The following is a 23,819-nucleotide window of genomic DNA, read 5'->3' on the forward strand; positions in this document are numbered from 1 at the left end:
AGGAGCTTGGATCCATTGTTGAAGGTCTGTGCATAAACTCCCTGAGGGAACTGAGCCTGAGAGGCAGCCCTGCCCTCACCTGAGCATCTGAATTTAATCTCACACTGAATAGCAGCCCTGCCCCCGCCCAAAGCCCTGAGGCTGGAAGCAGCATTTGAATCTCAGACCCCAAACACTGGCTGGGAGGATCAGGAGGTGAGGTGGGTGTGAGGAAAATATTCAGAGGTCAAGTCACTGGCTGGGAAAATGCCCAGAAAAGGGAAAAGAAATAAGACTATAGAAGGTTACTTTCTTGGTGAACAGGCATTTCCTCCCTTCCTTTCTGATGAGGAAGAACAATGCTTACCATCAGGCAAAGACACAGAAATCAAGGCTTCTGTGTCTCAGCCCACTCAATGGGCTCAGGCCATGGAAGAGCTCAAAAAGAATTTTGAAAATCAAGTTAGAGAGGTGGAGGAAAAGCTGGGAAGAGAAATGAGAGACATGAAGTCAAAGCATGAACAGCAGATCAGCTCCCTGCTAAAGGAGACCCAAAAAAATGTTGAAGAAAATAACACCTTGAAAACTAGCCTAACTCAATTGGCAAAAGAGGTTCAAAAAGCCAATGAGGAGAAGAATGCTTTCAAAAGCAGAATTAGCCAAATGGAAAAGGAGATTCAAAAGCTCACTGAAGAAAATAGTTCTTTCAAAATTAGAATGGCACAGATGGAGGCTAAGGACTGTATGAGAAAGCAAGAAATCACAGAACAAAGCCAGAGGAATGGAAAAATGGAAGATAATGTGAAATATCTCATTGGAAAAACAACTGACCTTGAAAATAGATCCAGGAGAGACAATTTAAAAATTCTGGGACTACCTGAAAGCCATGATCAAAAGAAGAGCCTAGACATCATCTTTCATGAAATTATCAATGAAAACTGCCCTGAGATTCTAGAACCAGAGGGCAAAATAAATATTCAAGGAATCCACAGAACACCACATGAAAGAGATCCAAAAAGAGAAACTCCTAGGAACATTGTGGCCAAATTCCAGAACTCTCAGGTGAAAGAGAAAATATTGCAAGCAGCTAGAAAGAAACAATTCAAGTATTGTGGAAATACAATCAGGATAACACAAGATCTAGCAGCTTCTACATTAAGGGATCGAAGGGCATGGAATAGGATATTCCAGAAGTCAAAGGAACTAGGACTAAAACCAAGAATCACCTACCCAGCAAAACTGAGTATAATACTTCAGGGGAAAAATTGGTCTTTCAATGAAATAGAGGATTTTCAAGCATTCTTGATGAAAAGACCAGAGCTGAAAAGAAAATTTGACTTCCAAACACAAGAATGAAGAGAACCATGAAAAGGTGAACAGCAAAGAGAAGTCATAAGGGACTTACTAAAGTTGAACTGTTTACATTCCTACATGGAAAGACAATATTTGTAACTCTTGAAACATTTCAGTATCTGGGTACTGGGTGGGATTACACACACACACATGCACACAAGCACACACACATAGAGACAGAGTGCACAGAGTGAATTGAAGAGGATGGGATCATATCTTAACAAAAATGAAATCAAGCAGTGAGAGAGAAAGATATTGGGAGGAGAAAGGGAGAATTGAATGGGGCAAATTATCTCTCATAAAAGAGGCAAGCAAAAGACTCATTAGTGGAGGGATAAAGAGGGGAGGTGAGAGAAAAACATGACGTCTACTCTCATCACATTCCACTAAAGGAAAGAATAAAATGCACACTCATTTTGGTATGAAAACCTATCTTACAACACAGGAAAGTGGAGGATAAGGGGATAAGCAGAGTGGGGGGGGATGATAGAAGGGAGGGCATGGGGAGGAGAGTGCAATTTGAGGTTAACACTCATGGGGAGGGATAGGATCAAAAGAGAATAGAAGTAATGGGGGACAGGATAGGATGGAGGGAAATATAGTTAGTCCTATACAACACAACTATTATGGAAGTCATTTGCAAAACTACACAGATTTGGCCTATATTGAATTGCTTGCCTTCCAAAGGGAAGGGGTGGAGAGGGAGGGAGCTAAAGAAGTGGGAACTCAAAGTGTTAGGATCAACTGTAATGTTCTTACCACTAGGAAATAAGAAATACAGGTAAAGGGGTATAGAAAGCTATCTGGCCCTACAGGACAAAAGAGAAGACAGAGACAAGGGCAGAGAGGGATGATAGAAGAGAGAGCAGATTGGTCATAGGGGCAATTAGAATGCTTGGTGTTTGGGGGGGAGGGGAGAAAAGGGGAGAAAATTTGTAACCCAAAATTTTGTGAAAATGAATGTTAAAAGCTAAATAAAAAAAAAAATGTCAAAAAAAAAAAAAAAAGTGCTTGTTATGGCTCTGCTCATTTCATCCAGAGTTGAGATTATTTCTCTCAATGGAAGGAAGTAGCTTAGATGTGGATGCTATAGTTTGAAGATAGTTTGACTGAAGGATTAGAATCTGCTTAAAGGTCCCTCAGCTTCTTTATTTATCCTGGACTACTCCAAGGGTTAAACTCTAATGTGTTGACATTGCTAACAGCAAGATATCTGGTGATGGCTTTTTATTCTTACCTGTGAAGACTTTTTTCCACTTGAATAAGCCCAGAAGAGAATTTTTCTGCATGGGTAGTAGGGGATAAGGGAAAAGTGAAGAGTCAGAAGATCTTGGTTTGAATTCTGTTTCTGCCACTACTATATGCCTATGGTCAAATTAATTGACTTCTTTGGATTTCAGTTTCCTCTGCTGTAAAATAAGTGGGGTTACCTTGGCAGTTCCTCCAAGTTCTAAATCTATGATCTTGTAAAACCCTAATTATCTAGAATCCAATGCTTGGGAACCTTCAATGAACTACTAGGGTTTTAGTCATGTCTTTTTTTCACTTTTCAATGTTTAATCAGATTTCTGGATTCCCTGTCCATTTCTTTCTACTCTGATGTCTTCTTGACCCCAAGTTTAATTAGGATCATTGTTTCAGACAAAGGAGTCTCTTGGAAATGTTAAGGGTCTGTTCTTTTTGAAAGAGGCAATGTAATGTGGGAAAAATAAGGAGTCAAGAGATGAGCTGAAATCCTAACTTTGGTGCTTACTTCCTGTTTGACCTTGAGAAAGTGATTTAATCTCTCCGGATCTGGGTTTCCTCATCTGCAAAGGGAGGACTTATACTACATGTTCCTCCTCTGATGGTGTATGACTCTGACTCCTGAGGCTTGAGGACAACCTTAATACCAAGAAATAAATTGTTTACACCTAAGATCCATTTTGTTCCAGAATCTTAGGGATCACTCACCTTGACCTTGACAAGCGCTGTGCTATTCCTGGAACTGAGTGTGAAGGTGATCTCATCAGAGAGAACTTTCTTCTTCAGAAAGTCATAGAGGGTGACCGTATATGTCATATCGGAGGACAGACCATGAGCTTCCACCAACACCGTTTCTTCACGTTCAGGATGCATGACGTTTGGAGTGATCACTGAGACACTGTGGAGGGGTGAGTCAATGGAAGTCAATGGGAGGTTCGTGGATCCTTTGTATTCTACAGTTTCATTTATCCCACTGTAAGATAGTGGTACAGCAGATAGAGCGCTGGACTTGGAATCAGGATGACCTGAGTTCAAATCCAGCCTCAGACACTTACTAGATGTGTGACTTTGGGCAAGTCATTTATACTTTATATACCTCAGTTTCCTCAACTGCAAAATGGGAATAACAGCATCACCTACCTTCTAGGGTTGTCATGAGATTATATTTGTAAAAAGTACCTACCACAGGACCTCACACATAGTAGGTACTTAAGAAATGCTTGTGTGCTTCCTTCCTCCTTTTCTTCCTATCCTTTTTGCGTCATTCCTTTCCGACCCTTATAATGGAGGTGAACTGTAGAGAATCATTGCATGTCAGGGTGACAAATGACATTAGAGGTTGTCTATCAGAACTCTCTAATTTTGCCTTTCAGTTCTGTTGGGTTTGGACATGCTATCACATGTCCAGGATGATGAGTGACCAAGCTTTGAAAGAAAGTTCTAATTACCAGGAAGTTCCCCTTAACATTTAATTTAAATTTCACATTGAAGTTTAGGCTTCATCTCCCAACCTAATAATGATGGGAAAGAAACAAAACCAGACACCAACCTTCAGAGATAACTCTTTTGGGGTTTCTTACTGAGTCATTACAATCTTTTCCCCTCCGCACCCTGATAGTCAAATAATGCCCAGTGTTATAGAAAAAACACTGAATTTGTAGCTAATAACATGGACTTCGGTCTTAACTCTACCTCTTATGAGCTTCATGACCTTGGACAAGTCACTTAATCTGTTCAAGTCTCAGTTTCTTTATCAGTAAAATATTTGGTAGATGAGGCAAGGTGGACTAGAGAGAATGCCAAGCTAGAATTCAGGTTCAGATCCTAACTCTGCCATGTGTTGTATGATCCCATGTGAGTCATTCAGATACTATGAGCCACAAGCCACTCTCCAGGATTAATTTCCTAAGTATATTTGTGGTAGAGAGAGTTCCCATATTGATGAAATCCCAGATCTTAGCATGCCTGTCTCACAGGATCGTGGCCAGGAAAACACTTAGCAAACCACAAATTCTATACAAACTCACTCTATTTGAATTACTATTAACCTTCCTAGCTACTGTTTTCCAAACTATACATGGGTTCTGTCTCAGTGTGGCACAATGGAAAAAAAGTTGGTGGTCAGAGAACTCAAATTTGAATCCTGACTTTGCCACTTGCATGAACTGGAAAACAAACTTCTTCAGACCTTAGGTTCCTTATCTGTAAAATGGGATAGACAGTTGCACCAGATAACATCTACTACCTCTTCATAGGGTGGTAGATTTAGAGCTAGGAGAGACCTTAGAGGGCACTGAATCCAAATCCCTCATTTTACATTTGAGAAAACTGGAGTCCAAAGATATTAGACAATTTGCCCAGAGTCACACTGCTAGTACACAACAAAAATAAAATGTGAATTAAGGTCTTCTTGACTGCAAGTCCAGTGCTTGTAAGCACTTAGGTGATGCTATACAGGGTGCTGGACCTGGAGTTACAAAGACCTGAGCTCAAATCCTACCCCAGACACTTACTAGCTGCATGATCCTGGGCAAGTCACTTAACTTCTATCTGCCTCAATTTCCTCAAATGTAAAATGGAGATAATAAGAGCACCTACCTCCTAGGATCTTTGTGAGGATCAAATGAAATCATATTTGTAAATTACTAGCCACAGTGCCTGGCACATAGTAGGTGCCTAATAAATGTTTGTTGTCTTCCCCTTTCCCCCATTCATTATTTCATTGTAACCAAATCAGCATTTCCATTTCCTTGGATCCTTTTCAGCTCAGGTCCTGGAGGAGGAAGATCTCTCTCTGAGCTTTAGTTTTGTCCCTGCCTCTCATCAGCTGGAGGATCTTTAGTTAATTGGTTTAATCTTCTGGGCTTCCATTTCCTCCTCTCTCAAATGAGGGGGTTGGCTTTGATGATAGTGGGGGTTCTTCCTCTGATTTTATGAAGACAACACGATGTCCCTAGGATACCAGTCAGGCACAAAGGCTGAAGTCACACTCATCAGGGAGAACAAAGGTATAGACTGGTGGGATTGGGGCTACTTACAAGCTCTGGCTATGAGATGGGGCTGCGAAGAGAAGTCCTAGTAGCAGCAGCGGCAGTAGGGTGAACGTGGAACAGTCCATGATGCTAGCCCAGGAGGCTGGGGGGAATGCTGTGTCTGCCTCTCGCCCTCAACTTTTATCTAGGTCCTTGGCAATAGATACAGTCTCTGTGTGGCTGGAGTCCCGGGTCAACAGGGCTAGAGGAGACAGGTGGGCAGAGAACAGAGGAAAGGAGCAATCAGATTCAAGTTCCTCCCTCCCTCCCCCATTTCACAGCAGCAAGTTAGGCTTATGACTGAAACAAGAGAAGCTAGCAAGCCAGGAGCACCTGGGTCAGTACTCCAGCAGATGGGAAAAGGATAGGAAAAGCTGCTTCTGTCCAGTTCAGGGAACACAAGTCACTAAGGTCCCTATTAACTCGAAACTACCATGATTTTATGATTTGGGATATTTGATACTTCTATCCAGAAAGCCCCTGCTGTGATTTCTTCCCCCTGCCCAACAGTCTGACTTAGGGTTTTTTTTGGGTGGTTGGAGAGGTGGACTTATGACTTCATTAATGAAGAGAAATTCCCAGGAGGAAATTTCCTTTGCAAATGCAAGTCAGTGTCTTTTCTGAAACTCATCTTGGATTGCTACATGGCTCATCACAACAAACCTGTGAGATAGACGCTCTTATTATCCTCATTTTACAGCTGAGGAAACTGAGACTGAGAGAAGTTAAGTGACTTACCTAGACCATGTAATTATTATTTGTCTGAGAAGGGATTCAAAGTCCAGTTTTCTAGACTCTAAGTTCAGCACCCAAAACCCCTACACTATACTAGCTCCATTTACCTTTGGTGGGTGAAGCAATAGAAATAGATATGATACAGATGGTGTGTAAACCGGCCCTTGAAGGATGAGTAAGATCTTAGCAAAGGAAAAATTAAGGAGGGGTGGTTAGGCATAAGAAATAGGACAAACATACCTATTTGTATAGAAGATAAATTTACCATATGATGAGTAGTGCTATATTTTGGTAAGAGTATTGAGTATAAGAAGGAGGATATTGGGTGTGGTTCCTGAAATCTCCTTCCCCCACTCACATACAATGTCTTGAGTCCCCATGTCTCTCTCTTCCAATTTCAATTTATCTTTTTATAAAATTTAACTTTTTTTTCAATTAGCAAAAAAATCTATTCTTTCAGCTCTCACCTTTCCTTATCCATTGAATAAAAAAGAAAAGAAAAATAAAACATTTTGCTGCATTTGCCATGTACAAAAATCTATCTCTCTTTTTTACACTTTGGTGCTTCATCATCAGTCCTCTACAAACATTGATTACAATTCTTATCTCTTTCAAAGTTGTTCGTAATAACAATGTTACTATGTAATTTTTTCCCTTGGTTTCTCTCACTTGATTCTGCATCAGTTCAGGGAAGTCTTCTCAGGTTTCTTTGAAACCATCCTCTTGGTAATTTCTTGTTCTGTTACATTATATTCACATGTCAAAACTCATTCAACCACTGCCCAATTGATTAGTGTCCCCTTAGTTTCTAGTTCTTTATCACCACAAAAAGAGCTATTGTAGTTTTTTTACATATTACTATTTTTCTTCTTTCTTTGGTATCTCTCCCCTCCCTCCAAATTTTCTTTGAAAATTTATGAGGGAGTATTGGGTTGGTTGCCCTATGCCTCAACATTCATAATCATAACTCTGGAAGATAAGGTTGCTTGGAGCTAGGTCACTGGATCAGGTTGGTTTGAGCTGACTAAATGTTGCTGCAAACAATAAGCAGGGCTTGGCTATGAAATAATGACATGAAGTTCCTTGTTTAAGCCCTGAAGATGCTTTGCAAAGTAGAATTCCAAAAGGGTCTTGAACAGCAGAAGCATTATTCAAATTACTATTATAAGTTAATCTTTGGAGACCAATTGATCTCCCAGCAATCATTTGGACACGGTTGTTTAATAAATATAAAATTAAGCCAATGCTATTACTTTATAGCCATCCCAGCAAGAATGCTGTTGAGGTATTGCTGACTCAGTATTTCATTATTGATTTGGAAAATGAATCAGTAGTGTTTAAGAATGGGGCCATGGACTAGTTATATCAGAGCTGAAGTCCATGAAAATTTAATGGGTAAACATGCTACAATTGTTGATATCTCTATATCCACAATGGCCTATTTCATAGTTCTCAAGGAAAAAATCAGAGATATAAGGTACTTTTAAAATCTCTAACCCAAACACTTCATTTTGGTGATGAAAAAACTAGGGTTTAGAATAGAAAAATGATTTTTTTCCTTCCTCTAAAGCTTCAAAACTAGTTAATGTCAGATCTGAGTCCAGGACCTAAGTTTCCTATTTCTTTATCCACTGCTTGTTATACTCTCTAAGACTTTAAAGTTTTTTTTTATATCATGACCCCTTCACAATTCAGTGAAGTCTATGTACTTCTTCTAAAAATGTGTTCAAATGAAAAAAATGAAATATAGAATTATAAATTAAATCAACTTTGTTGAAACACAGTTGTCTAACTATCTGTTTTAATAACTGAGTTCATGGGCCCTTGGTTAATAACTCCTACACCATACACTATTCTGCATAATTGATCAATGCTGTGCTCATGAGGAGCTCTTTGAAGAACTAAAGGACATCTTCAAAATGTCTGGCCTTCATGAGTCAGAAGAGATCACGAAGGCTATGCTACCAGTGCCAAAGCAGAGGCAGAAAGGACTTTTGCAGATGTTATAGGTTTGGACAAAGAAGGGGATGAAATGTTGAAACAGTTACAAGAAGCAGAAAAGGAATTGAAGAAAAAGAAAGATGATGCTAACCAAGATATGATGATGTCAGGAATGGCTCCACAGGCTGCTCAGGAAGCAGAGATTAATTCAAGAAAAGCCAAGAACTCTGTTAGTAACCTCACCATCATCAGTGACTTGTTGGTGCAACTTGGGTGGCTGGACACTGCAGGCCTAAGCAAACTGAATGAGATCAAGGGTACCCTGAATAAAGCCAAAGATGAGATGAAACCAAAAAACAAGAGGTTGCCATTGTGGACTACAACAGAGACAATGAGGAAGTCATGGAAGACATTCACAACCTAAAGCAACATCAGCATCAAGAAGAGCTTGCCATCTGACTGCTACAACATCCCCTCCACTGAGAAACCCTAAAGGCTTATCAGCAAGCCAGGGGGGGGGGGCTGGTGGAGCCATGGTGAGGCTGTGGAGCGCCTTCACACACAGATGACCTTCTTCAGACCCCAACTCTCCACTGCTCTTGGTCACTCTTCTTTAGGAACCAGGAAAAGTTGCAAAGTTCACAGACAGGTAAATTAAACTATCTATCAAAGGGTTTTCTTTTATAGTCTTTCTTTTCTGCCCCCAAAACCCTACCTTACATACACTCTCCCTTTTGATTTGCCCAAGGACTCAAAGTGTCCCGGATTATAGTACAGTGATACAAATGCATCTGTATGTGAACCATTGTATGATAAGGCACAGGAAGCACATACTCTTGCTTCTCTCATTGCTACCTAAAAGATCCTCCTCAACCCTAGTCAGATCTCTTATGGGAAGGGTGGAAGAGACTCTCTTCCAGGGAAACGAATGGTCCTCTGGAACCCTGCCCCTTGTTCAGCAGAATTTTAAAGGAAGTCAACATCTCTGTGCCAAAAGGAGTGTCCAGTAAGAATTTTGGTAGCCATCTGCCATATGTTTTACCATCTGCGTTGAGTGCAATACACTGAGTCACCTGCTGATTTAAAAAAAGATGCCATTATTTATAATGTTGTTTAGCAGGCCCCAAGACAGAAAAAGTGAGGTTAAAGTTTTCCTCAAAAGCCTCTCATGGCCTGAAAAGCAAACCATTTTCCAAATCTTTGGGTAGTCAGCTAATTCTCTGGGCTGGCAGCTTGTAAGGTAGGGATCTGTTTTGCATTCACTAAAAGACTTGCATCTCTGTATGTGGAGTTAATGTAGAGAGATTTTAAGTAAGAATGAAATAAATACTAAAGTATTTTTTGAAAAGAAAAATAAGTCAATACTTAGCAGTTTGGGGGTATATAATAGTTTTGGAGATAGTGTTAAATTACCAGGCAGAATAATTGGTCACTAATATCCTGGTAAAAAAAACAAAAACATTTTTATTCTTATCACTTACAAAAGAATAACATTTTTTTGCTCATTTCCCTTGCATTCTCCTGTGGAGAGATGCAATACTAAACCCTTTCCTGTCTTCTCAGTGTTTCCACCACCAGAAATCACACCAGAGTACCCTGTTTGTGTCTAAATCTTGGTGGATTATCAGTTGCACTCTCAGTATGTCCCACAACTGCCACCATCATCCTGAAGTCTCCACCTGTTGTAAAAACTCTCTCTCCTTTATGTTGAGGGAAAGCCCTTATGGGGAGCTTCTTAGCAAGCTTTTCAACTTTTTATCTTCAGCCCTGGGACTTATCTTCACAGATCACTGAACAGTGGTTCTTTTCTTGCACCCTGACTCCCGCCTTTGAGATTCATTTATAGCCTTTAACAGTATGTAACTTTGTACTTTGTGTATCAGGGAAGAAACTATTATCTGACACACTGGTGTTATTAATTATTTAAAATTTATATTTTTATGTGAATTTTTTGTTTTATCATAAGTATAGATTAAGAAATTTATGTACATATATATGGTCCTGTTTCCAGAAAAAAAATGGCCAGTGTTGGATATGAAAGGGTAAATGCAAGTAGAATTTGTCACTCTTCCAAGCTCAGGAAGCAGCTGGCTGTCATGCAGTCAATCATCTGTACAGTGGATAGAGTTCTGGGTCTGAAATCAGGAAGATGAACTCAAATTCAACCACAGATATTTACTAGCTGTGTGACCTTGGGTAAGTTAACTTAACCTGTTTGCTTGAGTTTTTTCAACTGTAAAATGGGGGAAATACAAGCACCTACCTTACCTCCTTTATGAGGTTCAAGTGAGATAATATTTGTAAAAGAAAAAAAGAGATCTTGGTATAGTGCCTGGCTTATAGTAGGTGCTATTTAAATCATTATTCCTTTCCCCTTCCCCTCTATGCGAGGCTGAGAATGATGAAAGCAGATGAGCGCAAACATGACTTATTGGCTCTCACTTGAACATTTCTTACAGGTTTCACAATGTATTTATCCTGGCAGGGAGCCTTCACCTTTATGGGAATCGGGGTATAAAGGTGACAAAACTCAGGAGAAAAACAAGCAGGCTTCCAAAATATGATCATCACGGGAAAAGCCATGGATATAGGGAAAATGAGCAGGAAGGAAACTACTGCCCTTTCCAACTTTAAAAGTCCATGATTCTATGCCATTGATAGATTCTTTTTGCAGTGGCTTCCCCACTACCTCAGAAAAGACTGTGATGACCTTTGTCCAGGTATTGTCCTTTTCATTTCAAAGGGAAGATCAAGTGAGAAAAGAAGTTTCTCTCTAGCCCTTCTTTTCCTGTTAGGTGGATGGGCTCAGTCCAAAGGGCAGCCCTATAATGCAAGATGGAGTATTAACCATTTTACTGCTTTCTCTGGGCATGATTTTGACCAACATGGAAGATTTGGTGACAACATTGATTATGAAAACCTTAGACATAAGTAACGATGCCACCTCGAAACCTGTATTAGTAAGAAAAAGAAACTCTGGGTATAGAAAATATTTCTAACCAGATGGTTTTAGAGCTCCCAGAATCCAGAAATAAAAAGGACTTTAGAGGTCCTTGAGTTGAATTCTTCATTTTTTGGACAAGGAACGTGAGGCTCAGATAAAGGAAGAAACTTGGTCATGGTCACTCAGGTAGGTAATGAGTAGCAAATACAACATGACGCAGGAAGGTAGTAAGAGATTCAAGTCAACCTCAGTCTTCTGGCTTCATATCAGGTTTGCGAGTGTTTACAAAGAAAGGCACTAAATTTTAGGAGACAATAGTAGTTCATAAGGACAAAGTATGACATGTTAGAGGGTTTGTGGTAGGACAGGCGCTCAAAGCACTGGTGATGGAATTGTAAATTGATTCAACTCTTCTGAAAAACAATTTAAAACTATTCCCCCAAAGTCACTATAATATGTAAATGTTTTGACCCAGCAATATTCACTGCTAGAACTATTGTACCCCAGAGAGATCAGAGAAAGAGAAAAAGGTCCCCCGTGTCCAAATTCATATGGCAAAATGAGACATACGTTTTTAGCCCTGCGCAATATGAGAGATTGCTTTGTATGACTTTGCAGATTTGTTATGAAATTTTTCTTTTTCTTTTGGTTGTTTATTTGGAAAAGGAGACAAATGTGAAGGAGAGAAAAATAAATATTTTTAAGTGGAGGAAAAAACCCAGTAAAATATAAAATTGTAAGATTTCCACATACTATCAGTCATAAGCAATTTTATGATATTTTGTATATTGTGGTTGACTTAATTATGTTTGTTATGAGTTATATGGTATGAAGATATGAAATATATTCATAAAAGGGATAGTTGTCATCTGTGTCAATATGATGAGCATAGAATCTCAGAGTTGTCTTAATTTGAACTGCTCTCATTATTGACTTGGAATATTATTTCAAATGACTTAGATTAGCCATGGCATGGATTGGCCACATGCCATGAAATGATTGGACTTATTGAAAGTATGTATATTCACCCAATTCATATTTCTGTATCTTATCAATAAGAATCATAGTGAGGTGGGAAAGTGGGAAAGAGAATGAAAATGACCTGTTCAAAGTCATATATACATAGACTGAATAATAAATCAATGACATCTTTAGTTTGGGGAAAAGAATTTCAGTCTAAATTTCCTAAAGGAAGGTAACCTCGGGTAAAATTTGGCATTGATGGAAAAGTCAAAGTTTTAAAGGTAAATGTGATTTTATGATTGCCATTTAATCAGGAACTACAACATGTATAGAAAGGCATGTAAGCCACTTAAGACTTGCCTCAAAAGATTTTCCTTAGCCAAAGTGAAATTTATAATCATATTTGAAACCTCGTTATTGCAACTTGCCATTTTTAGATGCTATGGGACTATTAAGTGACTGTTCTCCAGGTATGGGTACCAAGAAAGGTGATCTGAGCCTCCTATCCATGATGCCAGTAAGCTGATGAGATGCTGGTATGAACTGAATAGGTGATCTCAAGGGAAGGGTGGGAGAGCAGCTGTTCAGCATGGGCTGAGGTGGGATTCTCCTGACTCAAGTTCCCCACCAACACCTGGCAGACTTTAAGCCTGACTGAATGCAAGTGGATAATCTAATCCTGCCTGGAACTGACATGAAGTTGGGGACATATTGTATCCTTGCAATGTCCTTACTATTGGTGGCAATTTCCTATAGTCATAAGGTTTGTAAGCTTAATACTACCAGATCTATTCAATTATAGATTATGGGTAGGGGAACATCCAAGGTTGTCTGAAATTAAGCTATTAGGCATAGGACTTTAGACCAACAACATTGTTAGGGTCCTTTAATTCTTAGTAATACTACGGAGACAATTAGGTCAAGAGTTTGTGAAGTTAGCAATGTAAATATTATTTGTATCTCAGCTGGTTAATGCTTAAAAAAAAATTCTTTTGCGGTCCATATTGCAAATGCTGTAAAAAGAAGTATCACCTGACCAAAAGTTTGAATTGCTTTATCTGTTATAAACTGTGTTAAAAATTAAATAAAATCATACAATATACAATGAAGAGCTCTGACATCTTTACTAGCTCTATAACTATCATGAATTAAAGATGATCTTTCATCATGAAAATTTTCAGTTTCTTGAATATGATTTTAGGTTTACAGAACTGACTAACCCCCTTTGACTGTTTCAGTTCAAATATCTTGTCTAATATTGAAGACAGCTGATGCAGAATTTCTTTGATCACTCTAATAGTCTATCAGTCAATGTAGAATTATTTGGATAAACAGAGCCTACCATTCTAACTATTTGCCTGCTCAGGTTTTTTCTCCTTTCAAATAGTTATTTTTCCTTTATAAGCTTCACTCAAACCATTTTTCCTTGATTAGACTCCTACCATATTTAAAGTACTTACCTTCTCTTTCATTTCAAATGTCAGTCTACCAGCCTTTGCTAAGTACTATGTGTCAGGACAGTTGTTAGGTTGGTGCAGTGGAAAGAACGCCAGACCTGGGGCTAGGAAGACTCATCTTCATGAATTTAAATCTGATCTCAAATTTGAAATCTGAAAATGAGCTGGAGAAGGAAATGGCAAACCACTCTGGCATATTTGCCAAGAAAACCCCAAATGGGATCGTGAAGAATCTTCCATGACTGAAACAACTGAATAACAAATGTTCTAGAAACTGCACTTTTCACTGGGAATGAAAATATTGTAGAAGCAAAAAAGACAATCCCTATTTTCAAGGAACTTCTATTTTCATGGGAAAGAGCTGAAAATCATCAGGGGCAGGTGGGGGTGGGTGGGGAAATTGCACCAAGGCATGGCAGAGAAAGTTCTGTAGAGATAAGTCAGTCATGCAGGTTGGAGAGAGTTGTTCCAGCTTCTCTGTTCCACTCTCCTGTCCTTATGGTTTCAATCCTGAAACTTTGATCAAGAGAGTCTCTGTCATTGGTTTTGCCAAGTCTAGGCCATGGCATCCCACAAAGAGTGGTATTTTAGCTGGAACTTGAGGCAGGAAGGGAAGGAGCTGGAGATGGAAGTGAGGGTGAAGGCACCATGAAGGAGAAACAATGAAAATGCCTGGAGTCAGAAGATGGATTGGCTTATATGATGAGCAAGAAGGAGGCCAATGTTACTGAATCATGTTCTACATGGTGAGGGGAAGTAAGAATATTGAAAGGTAGAAGGGAGCTGATTATAAAGGTCTTTGAATACCAAACAGGGGATTCTGTATTTGATCCTGGAGGCAATAGGGAACCCCTGGAGTTTATTGAATAGGGAGGTGACATGGTCAGGTTTTTTTTTTTTTTGTAAGGTAGATCTGACAGCTAAGTAAATAAGGGGATTACCTGGAGTAGGGAAAGGCTTAAGAAAGGTAGTCCAAACAGTCCCAGCTAAATAGTGCTCATAAGCTTAAGTCTATTTCTTAGTTTTGACTTCCTACTTACTAAGGTCTGTATCTATCTGACAGGGTCAGAAAGTCCTTGTTAACTTCCTGTTTAATTCCCTTATCTGGATCCTATGACCTCTGTACTCATTTCAGATGGTCTCTAAGAACCCTCACAGAGTTAAGTAGCTCAACTCACTGTGCATGTCTATGTGCTTTTTAATGGCCTTGAAATGCTTAGGATCTACCATGAAAATAAATTTGAAGGAGCACAAAGCTAAGCCTACAGGGCATTATCTAAATTTGTGCCTTGAATATATAAATGTGATGGGCAACAAGGTGTTTAATGAGAAACTAGTAGTATTGTGTAAGTTAGGGCTACATTTTAAAATTCTTAATAATGTAGGAAGCATTTTGTACAAAGGTTTAAACCTACAAGCCTGGGGTATCAATTGGATTGTAGTGAGAAGCATGTTCAGAATGCTAACTATGAAAAGTCTAATACAAAGGACAGTGTGGTATAGTGGAAGAAGCAATGGATTTGGAATTGGGAGGAAATGGGGAGACATGTTCCGATCTCAGATCTGCAACTCATTTGCTATGTGACTGTGACTATCATTTCTCTGGGCCTATGTTTCCTTATGTGTAATGTAAATGGGTTGGATCTGACGACTTCTAAGGTCCTTTTCTACTCAAAATCCTATAATTCTAAGTATTGTGTGTGGATTGATTGAAATGACTGAGGAAACAAAGATTCAGACTTTCAAGCATATTGATTTATTAAGCAATGCATATCAATTGCATAACAAATTAGGACTCCTCAGCTTGGCAATGAATCCCAGATATGGGGAGGCAGATTTTTTACATTAAAAACAATAAAAGAAAAAATTAACCAGGATATAAAATTAAGTGATCTGATTTTTAATTGGAGGACATTCCAAGTTGGGAGTAGAAGAACAAACAGGTACAATTCCCTGAAATCAGAAAAAGAGGTGTCCCACTTCCCTGAAGTGTCTGCATTTAATCAAAGGAACCTAGAAACAGTAACTGAATGACTGGTATGGGGCCAGTTTTCAGATAAGACATATGGGTTTCTTGAGAAGTATAATCAGGAGAAAACTCCTTGCATCACTCTTTGTCTGACTGAATTTCTGGTCAGCATAACAAAGGTCCTTAGTTAAGGTCTCTAAGTAACAGGCAGAGGTGGTTCAACTTTCCATACATATAGGACTAGGTTCAAACAGCATCATAAAGTTTTCTCACAATTCTCATAACTGAATGAAGTTTTCTCCCAAGACAGAAACTGGTCTAAATCCATAATTGAATAGAAAGGGAACTGAGCTAGATTTAAAATTGAGTCACAAGATGGAGTCAGTGTGGTTCACCCAATTCCCACATAAGACTGATATTTAAAGCAGTTCCAGGAAAGTGGACAACTGAAGAGAAATTGATGAGACTTTTGCTAAGGCAACATCAGGGAATTGGACTAGATGACCTTCAAGATGCTTTCCAGTTCTAGATCTGAGATTTAGAGACTTAAAGATTTTCTGCTCCATGAGGAGAACCCAAATCTGGAAGCCATACATTTCAGTAAAGGAAACTTTTGGTAGAAATATAACTTTTCTTTTCTGAGAAAAGAAATAGAATATACTTGGGATAAGTGGAGAAGTTCGAAAACAGGGATGAAGGAACACTTCCTCCTTGTCATCATATGAGGTCAGCGAAACTTACTGGAAATGGTCAAAGAACCCAAAAATAGAAACTCACATGATGGGATATTGCTGGTATAGGGTTTCACATCTCTTGGTAAATCCATTGACAAATCTCTCCTAAATTTTGTTGACCCCTCTGATTTGCCTTCTAACACAGAGACACACAAAGTGCTAGATATGCCACCAATATAGACAAGGGACTGGACCTATGATTTCATTGGTGTAGACAACTCCCAGTGAGAGAGGCAGCTGTAGCAGAGGGAATGGAAAACTGGCCATGGAGCCAGGAAGACCTGGATTCAAACCCTTTCTGACACATACTGGTTCAGTGACTCTAACTCTTAACCTCTCAATGTTCTAGGCAATTTTCTCAGGCTATATCTTATAAAGAAGGTGCTGATTTTCATATTTCCTCACATGGGAGTTCCTTAGATAAATAAAATCACAGTTCCTGTCCCTATCTCAGTAAGACTTTTCTCTTAAGTTGGATTCTGAAGATATACATAGTGGATAAAATGCTACACTTGAAGTCAGGAAGACACGGGTTTTAATTGTGCTTTAGGCAGTTACTAGTTGTGTGTTCCTAGGCAAGTCACTGAAATTCTCTGATCCTCAGTTTCTCCATCTGTAAAACAAGGGTAATAACAGGACCTCATTTAGTGAGTTGTTGTATAGTTAAAATGAAATAATATATTTCAAGCACTTTGCTAAACTTAGAAGTTGTTGTTATTTACCCGAATTACACACAGTTGCAGCTAGATAGTGTCTACCTAGTCTCTTTGACCTTCAAGAAAGCTAACTTGAGGCAGTGGGAGGAGAGGTTAGGGAGCTAACTACTAGCAAACCAGCATTCGACCATAGACATTCATTTCCAGAGATAACAATAAGAAAATTCCCCCTAGAACAAAGCAGTGCACAGCACAGAGAGTGGTATATAGGGTTAATGAGGTCTTGGGAAATCATATGATTTCCAGTAGATGGTTACTTTTTGATCAGGAGGGCAGTGAGATTTTAAAGGTCACTGAATCACAGGAAACTGGGCTAAAATTAGAAATGACCATTTAGACCATAGAGCTCTAGCAGATAGGGCCATCAGAGATCATTTAGTCTAATGCCCTCATTTTAGAGATGAGGACATTCAAGCCTTGGAGATTCAGTGACTTGCCCAAGGTCACATAGGTAGGAAAGAAGAAGGAAAGGAAGAAAAAAGGAAGAAAACAAGCATTTATTAAGTACTTACTATATGATAGATGCTGTGCTAAACACATTACAAATGTTGTCTCATTTGGCCCTCACAACAACCGTGGAAGGTAGGTGCTGTTATCATCCCCACTTTGCAGATGAGGAAACTGATTCAAGTAGATATTAAACAACTTGCCCTGGGTCACCAACCACCAAAGTTCAACCAACAAAACTCACATTATGTAGGTGACTAGCTGAAATTTTCCTAATACTTAAAGGTTTGCAAAGGCTCATTTGGACCTTCCAACAATTCTACTTTGTAAATATTATTATTGGGGGGTTTTTGGTCTGAACCCATGATTCTATTGATACAGAGAATTTTCAGTGAGGAAACTCCTTCTGCCAATCTATATTGGGACATCTGCTGCAACTTACCATCTTAGAATAGCAATTCTTAATTTTTGTTGTGTCATAGACACTTGGGCAGTCTGGTGAAACCTATGGGCTCTTTCTCAGAATAATGCTCTTAAATGTGTAAGATAAAATACAAAGGGTTACAAAGGAAACTAATTGTGTTGAAATAAAGATGCATCTCTTTTTCCCTTCTAATTTCATGGGCCTTCTAAATCTAGCCATGGATCCCTCAGGTGGATCCCAAGTTAAGAATCTATATCTTAGAGAAATGTTGTCCAAAGTGGTCTGCACAAGGGAAAATATATCAGAACTGAGCAGGGCGCTACAGTGGGTCAAGATCTCTTTTTTGGTGGGGGGAGGGAATAATCATATTTCATTAAGACTTCCCTTATTTTTTTAATAGCCCCCAAAATTGCCTTTCCTGCCTATGACTGTTTTTTTGCTCTATTTCCTTTGGTGGGAGGTCTTTTAGGCCCTACTTAGGGGACACACCCAGTGACAAAATCTAATCCCTTGGTTCTGGAATGTATGAGGACATCAAAGGGTAGTGAATGGAATAGAATAGCATCTTTCAAGCACTTCTGTACCAAGCATTGTGCTCAGCTCCAGGGAGACAAGTAGTGAAGTGAGACAATCCCTGCTCTTAAGAAACTCGCACTCTTATTCTGAAGCACAGGCAAATTTTGCTGAGACTGTCAGTTCTGGTTCCTTTCAAGGAGAGGGACTGTAGAAACAAGATGGCCTTCATACCAGCTTTGTGGTCAGCAGAGTCAGTCACTGTCCTCTTCGTGCTATATCTCCCAGGACAGGAGTCTGTGGGAAGAGTCACAGGACAATAACATGGTAGGTTTTCCCCTATTTGTTTCTTTTATAGGGAGACTTCCTTGTATGCACGCCGGGGTTCCGCATGTTCTTTCCAGCGACAGCTCCTGAAAAGTTCCTTGAGCTGCCCTAAAACCAGCAAAATGGGTCAGAACATAGATGTCTGAGATCATTTTACTCAATCCCAGAGAGAGACAATGGGGGATCTGGATATGGAGGAACTGGGATGGGAAGTGGTCTTGTGATTGACTGGGAAAGGGATCTGTCAATGATATGAATTCTAGAATCTTGCACAACCACTGGAAACGTAGCTATGATTGTTTAAGAAACAGACAAAATGAAATAGTTTTGATTAATTGAAAAATGGAGAGCTCTACTGGGAAGAATGTCATTCAATGACTAGGTTTCAAGTTCTGGCTGTGCCATTTATTACTAGTATGATCTTAGGCAAGTCACTCTTAGACCTTAATTTCTTCATTTGTTAAGTGGGCTTTAAGATTCTTTCCAACTCTAGGTCTATGATCCCATTATCATATGATTACTATTTTTGTGACAACGGGCAAGTCAACTAACTTCTCTGCTCTTAGTTTCCTCCCTTGAAAAAGATAGGCGAGGGATTTGATCACCTGTAAATCTATTGTCTTATCATAACTAAATTCAGAAAGTACAGTGCTTGAAAATGGAAACCAAAGGAGAATAATGGATACAACACTAGGAAGGAGAGAAAGAGGACACGGGTTCTAGTTTTGGCTCCCTGCAATACTTTGTTATGTGACCTGGTGCAAGTGTTTTCATCTCTTCTGGGTCTTAGTTTACTCATTTGCTAATCAACAGGGCTATAATAGATGATGCCTATGATTACTTTCAGATGTCTGAAAAAAAGCAAAAAAAATTTTGTTATAAAAACATGTTATTTCATATCTCACTTCTGATTTGACTTAAATGGATCAGTTTTAATGACTCAATCTCCATCCACTGTGTCTGTGTTTCTGAGAGAAAAAGTCACCATGTTTTGTCAATCCAGTAAGCCTGTGAGTTTCCTGGTTGGTCTCTGAACATCCATCAGTTTACATAGGTACCAAGAGAAACCTGAGCAAAGTCCTAAAGCAATTATCTATAGAGATTCCTACCTTAAGAGAAGTGTTCCAGAAAGGTTTGTTGATGGGGGAGGTCACCTGGATTTTATTCTTATTATCAAAGGTATTGAACTTGAAGATGCCATTATGTATTACTGTCTGAAAAGTGAAGAATGTCCTCCCACACTGATACAGCCCTGAACAAAAACCTCTTGGGCTCTGTGCTTGCTCAGAGCAGCTGCTTCCTCACAACATTGCAGGCCAAGAGCTTTTGAGACTAGAAGAGAGACCTGCCTTCGTTCTGCTCTATGATTGTCCCTTTGGCTTAGTCCAACCCTGTGATGCTTCTTTCTATTTTTGTTTGTTTTTTACTACCCAGCATGAATTAATTCTAAAATCACATATTTTTAGACCTGAGTAGGATGTTTGATATCCTAGTCACAAAATCACAGAATTGGAGAGCTGGAAGAGACCTCAAGTGACCATCTCATCCCCCCTATACACAAAAGGGCATTGCCACAATATGCCTGTTACGTGGTCATCCAGCCCTTGCTCGAGATCTCTAATGATGGGTAACCCACCATGTTTCTAAAGCACATATTTCATACAAGGAAGGCAACTCTAGCTGTTAGACTTTGAGTGGCCTCTCTATAGCTTGGTTCTTCCATCTGGAGTCAAACAGAAGCAAGTTTTCCATCTTCCACATGATGTGAAATATTTAAAGATTGTTTTTGTTTTCCCCTAAGTCTTCTCAATTAACCAATTAACCCACAAATATTTACTAAGTACTTGTTACATGTCAGGCTTTATGTTAATTACTTGGGTTACAAATAGAACTTCCCTTCCTTTCCCACAAGAAACTTCTCAAGGCTAAACATTTCCATTTCCTTCACCTTGATCCTTTTATGATTTAAAGATTTTCTAGGTTTATATTTATGCTCCTTTACAATATGTCTCCCACTTCCCTTTCTAGGCTTATTTCATATTGTATTTACAAATCTCCTGCACTCTCTCATGGTAGCACTTTATTTCCTCTAGCATGAATGAGAATGTATTTTTTGGTATTCATTTAGTAAACTGGCTAATTTCCCAAACTCCTCATCTATGCTGTTTCAGAGGACTCAACTCAGTTTAGTATCCCCAAAATTTTGTCTTCATAATCAGTATATTTAGCCTATAGCAGCTGGTCCATGTGCTGCTGGTCTAAATGCACACCTCCCTGGGGTACAATGTCATCAGTGTGGCTCAGATGTTTCTATTTAGTTCAGTGGTTTTAGTTTTATTCAGTTTCACCCATTCCATAGCAGATGTGTGTGTGTGTGTGTGTGTGTGTGTGTGTGTGTGTGACAGAGAGAGAAAGAGAGACAGAGAGTGTGTGTGTACCTGGATTGTGCCTACGAATGTGATGGGCTCAGGTTACCAAGGGGTATTAAAGGGCTCCCAAGACTCTTGTAGATTCAACCCAATAAGTCAGGAAGAAGGGTGGGGACAGAACAAAAAAATGCTAAGAAGGACAAGATATGAACTCTAATACTTATGTTCTACCAAACCATGCAATTCCTTAGGTATCAGCTTTAGTTATAATTTGTCTCCATTTTTGGACAATTCAATCACCCCTTTCCAATTTTTCTTATTATTCATTCTCTCTTCTTGATGTGATGAGGATGAATATTAACAGTATTTCATGACTGTTAAAGGGGTTAGACCTTTGCTCTGTCATTCTTACTACCCAATCATCTTACTGGAGGTCGTTTCTTCCTCTAATTCTTTTATAGAATTTATAAAAGTTAGAATGTAGGCTCCTTGAAAGCAGGGACCATTTTACTTATGTCTTTGTATCCCACACACACAATATAGGTGCTTAATAAATACATGTTGACTGAATTAACCTAGACTACCTTCTAATTTTTAGATCTTAATCATCCAGTTGTTATTGTAATATCGTTATTTCATCTGGTATCCTTTTCCTCACTTTCCTTTATCTCTTAGTATTTATTCATCATATTCTGCAAATCCTCTACGTAGTATCAGTCCAGTGCTAAAACAAAACAAGAAAGTGGTTCTAAACTTTCTAGGATATACCAAGAAAGGAAAAATTCTGAAAGATTCTATTATGCTCAGATGGCTTTGAATACAAACAAATGTTGATGTTATTTTTTATGGACTAATGTAGTTGTTTGGAAAGCTTATCTGGCTACTTAGTTTGATGAATTTTTTGATCCAGGCCACCACTGGGGGAAAAGACAAATATCAAATGAAAATCAGTCTAGTGCTGCCACTTTCTGATTCTATAGTGAGGGTGACAGAAAAAACGGAATATTGAAAATCAGTTTGGGAGACTTTTTTAAACAGAATCTTTAAACATTAATTTAGTTGTTAGTACTCTAAATGTAAAACCCTTATTCAATGACCAACTATTAGAAATTATACTGGAGGAACCAAATCAAGTCATTTAACTTCTGCATCTGTAAAATGGATAATAGTAACTCCTACCTTGTAGGGTTATTGTGAGGATCAAATGAGATAATTGTCAAGTACTTAGCATAGTGCTTGGCACGTAGTAAGTGCTAAATAAATGTTATCTATTATTATATTCATCACAAAATTATTATTATTAATTATTGTTATTCAGACAGCGTCTCCCTCTCATTCCCAGGTTGGAAGTGCAGTGGCTGCTCATGGGCCTGACTCTAACACCAATCCAAATGGGAATTTTGATCTATTCCATTTCTGCCATGGGATGGATTGACCCTCCTCAGGAAGTCTGGTGGTTCCCTGTTGCTGGCGGCTCACTCTATTGTTACTGGACTTAGTGCAGAAATTCAATTAGCTTAGTGTTCTGACACCCAGAATTCTTGAAATCTATGAAATCCATCAGTCTCAGCTTCTCCAATAGCAGGTATCGTAGGTGTGTGTCACCATGCCTGGTCCTTGTCATAAATTAAACCAGACCACGGAAGGAAGTTGGAAGATGCATAGTTCACAGATTCATCTTTGAAAGGGAAAAAGGACCTGGTGGAATTGGGTTTTTATCATGTATCCAAAGGCAACAAGAAACATCTTGTATTGTTCAAGATAAGTAATTTCAAGGAGACTGCAATTAAAACAGCTACAGTGAATGATTTATTGCTGGGAATGAAAAGGTTAAGAAATTCTAGGGGAAAAATATGACTATCAGATTAAATTTTGTTACAAAAATTCTTTTATTAGTAAATATTAAATAAAATATGCATTTATTTATTCATTATTTTTAACATTCATATAAAATTTTTTTTGAGTTCCAAATAATCGCTATCTTTCCAACCTCTCCCCATCTTTCTTGAGAAGACAATTGATGTAACATATAATATCATGCAAAATACATTTCTATAATAGCCATGTTGCAAAAAAAAATCAAGAAAATTAGGGGAAGTGAAAAAAATTCTTCTTCAATCTCCACTCAGATTTCATCAGTTCTTTGTCTGGAGGTAGATAGTACTTTTCATAATAAGTCCTTTGGAATTGTCCTGGATTTGTATTGTTGAGAATAGCTAAGTTATTCAGTTGATTGTCATACAATATTGATATTACTGTGTACAATGTTTTTCTGATTCTTCTCACTTCGCTTTCAATCAGTTCATAGAAGTTTTCCTGGGTTTTTCTGAAACCATTCATTTTCTCATTTTATAGAGCACAATAGTACTTCATCCTAATCACGTGCCACAATGTGTTCAGCTATTCCCCAATTGATGGCATCTCCTCAATTTCCAATTATTTGCCACCACAAAAAGAACCGCTATAAATATAAACACTTTAAGAATTTGGTTGCTATACCATTTGGTGCATATATGTTTACTACTAATATTATTTCATTGTCTCTGGCACTTTTTAGCAAAATGTAGTGTCCTTGTTTTCCTTATCTCTTTTAATTAGCTCTATTTCTTATTTTGCTTTGATGAGTTAATGATTATTACCCCCCCCCCTTTTTTAAAATTTCAGCTGAAGT

General features: G+C 38.6%; 1 protein-coding gene and 1 long non-coding RNA gene across 4 annotated transcripts in view; one reads left to right on the plus strand and one right to left on the minus strand.

The window, feature by feature from the left end:
- The window catches only part of LOC140521617 (venom factor-like), a 74,999-nt gene extending 69,207 nt beyond the window's left edge, over window positions 1–5,792 (minus strand). For all 3 annotated transcript variants that reach the window (XM_072636855.1, XM_072636854.1, XM_072636856.1), the window contains exons 1-2: window positions 5,616–5,792; window positions 3,286–3,475 (exon numbers count right to left, since the gene is read on the minus strand). The gene's annotated coding sequence lies outside the window, so the exon portion shown is untranslated. The remainder of the gene's footprint in view (window positions 1–3,285; window positions 3,476–5,615) is intronic.
- Window positions 5,793–10,846: 5,054 nt separating this feature from the next.
- LOC140521637 (uncharacterized) lies at window positions 10,847–23,088 on the plus strand. Its single transcript, XR_011973012.1, has 2 exons — window positions 10,847–11,415; window positions 22,491–23,088. It is a non-coding gene; the product is annotated as an uncharacterized lncRNA (long non-coding RNA).
- Window positions 23,089–23,819: the final 731 nt, after the last annotated feature.

Source organism: Notamacropus eugenii, chromosome 1 (assembly GCF_028372415.1).
Source record: "Notamacropus eugenii isolate mMacEug1 chromosome 1, mMacEug1.pri_v2, whole genome shotgun sequence".
NCBI classification, from domain to species: domain Eukaryota; kingdom Metazoa; phylum Chordata; class Mammalia; order Diprotodontia; family Macropodidae; genus Notamacropus; species Notamacropus eugenii.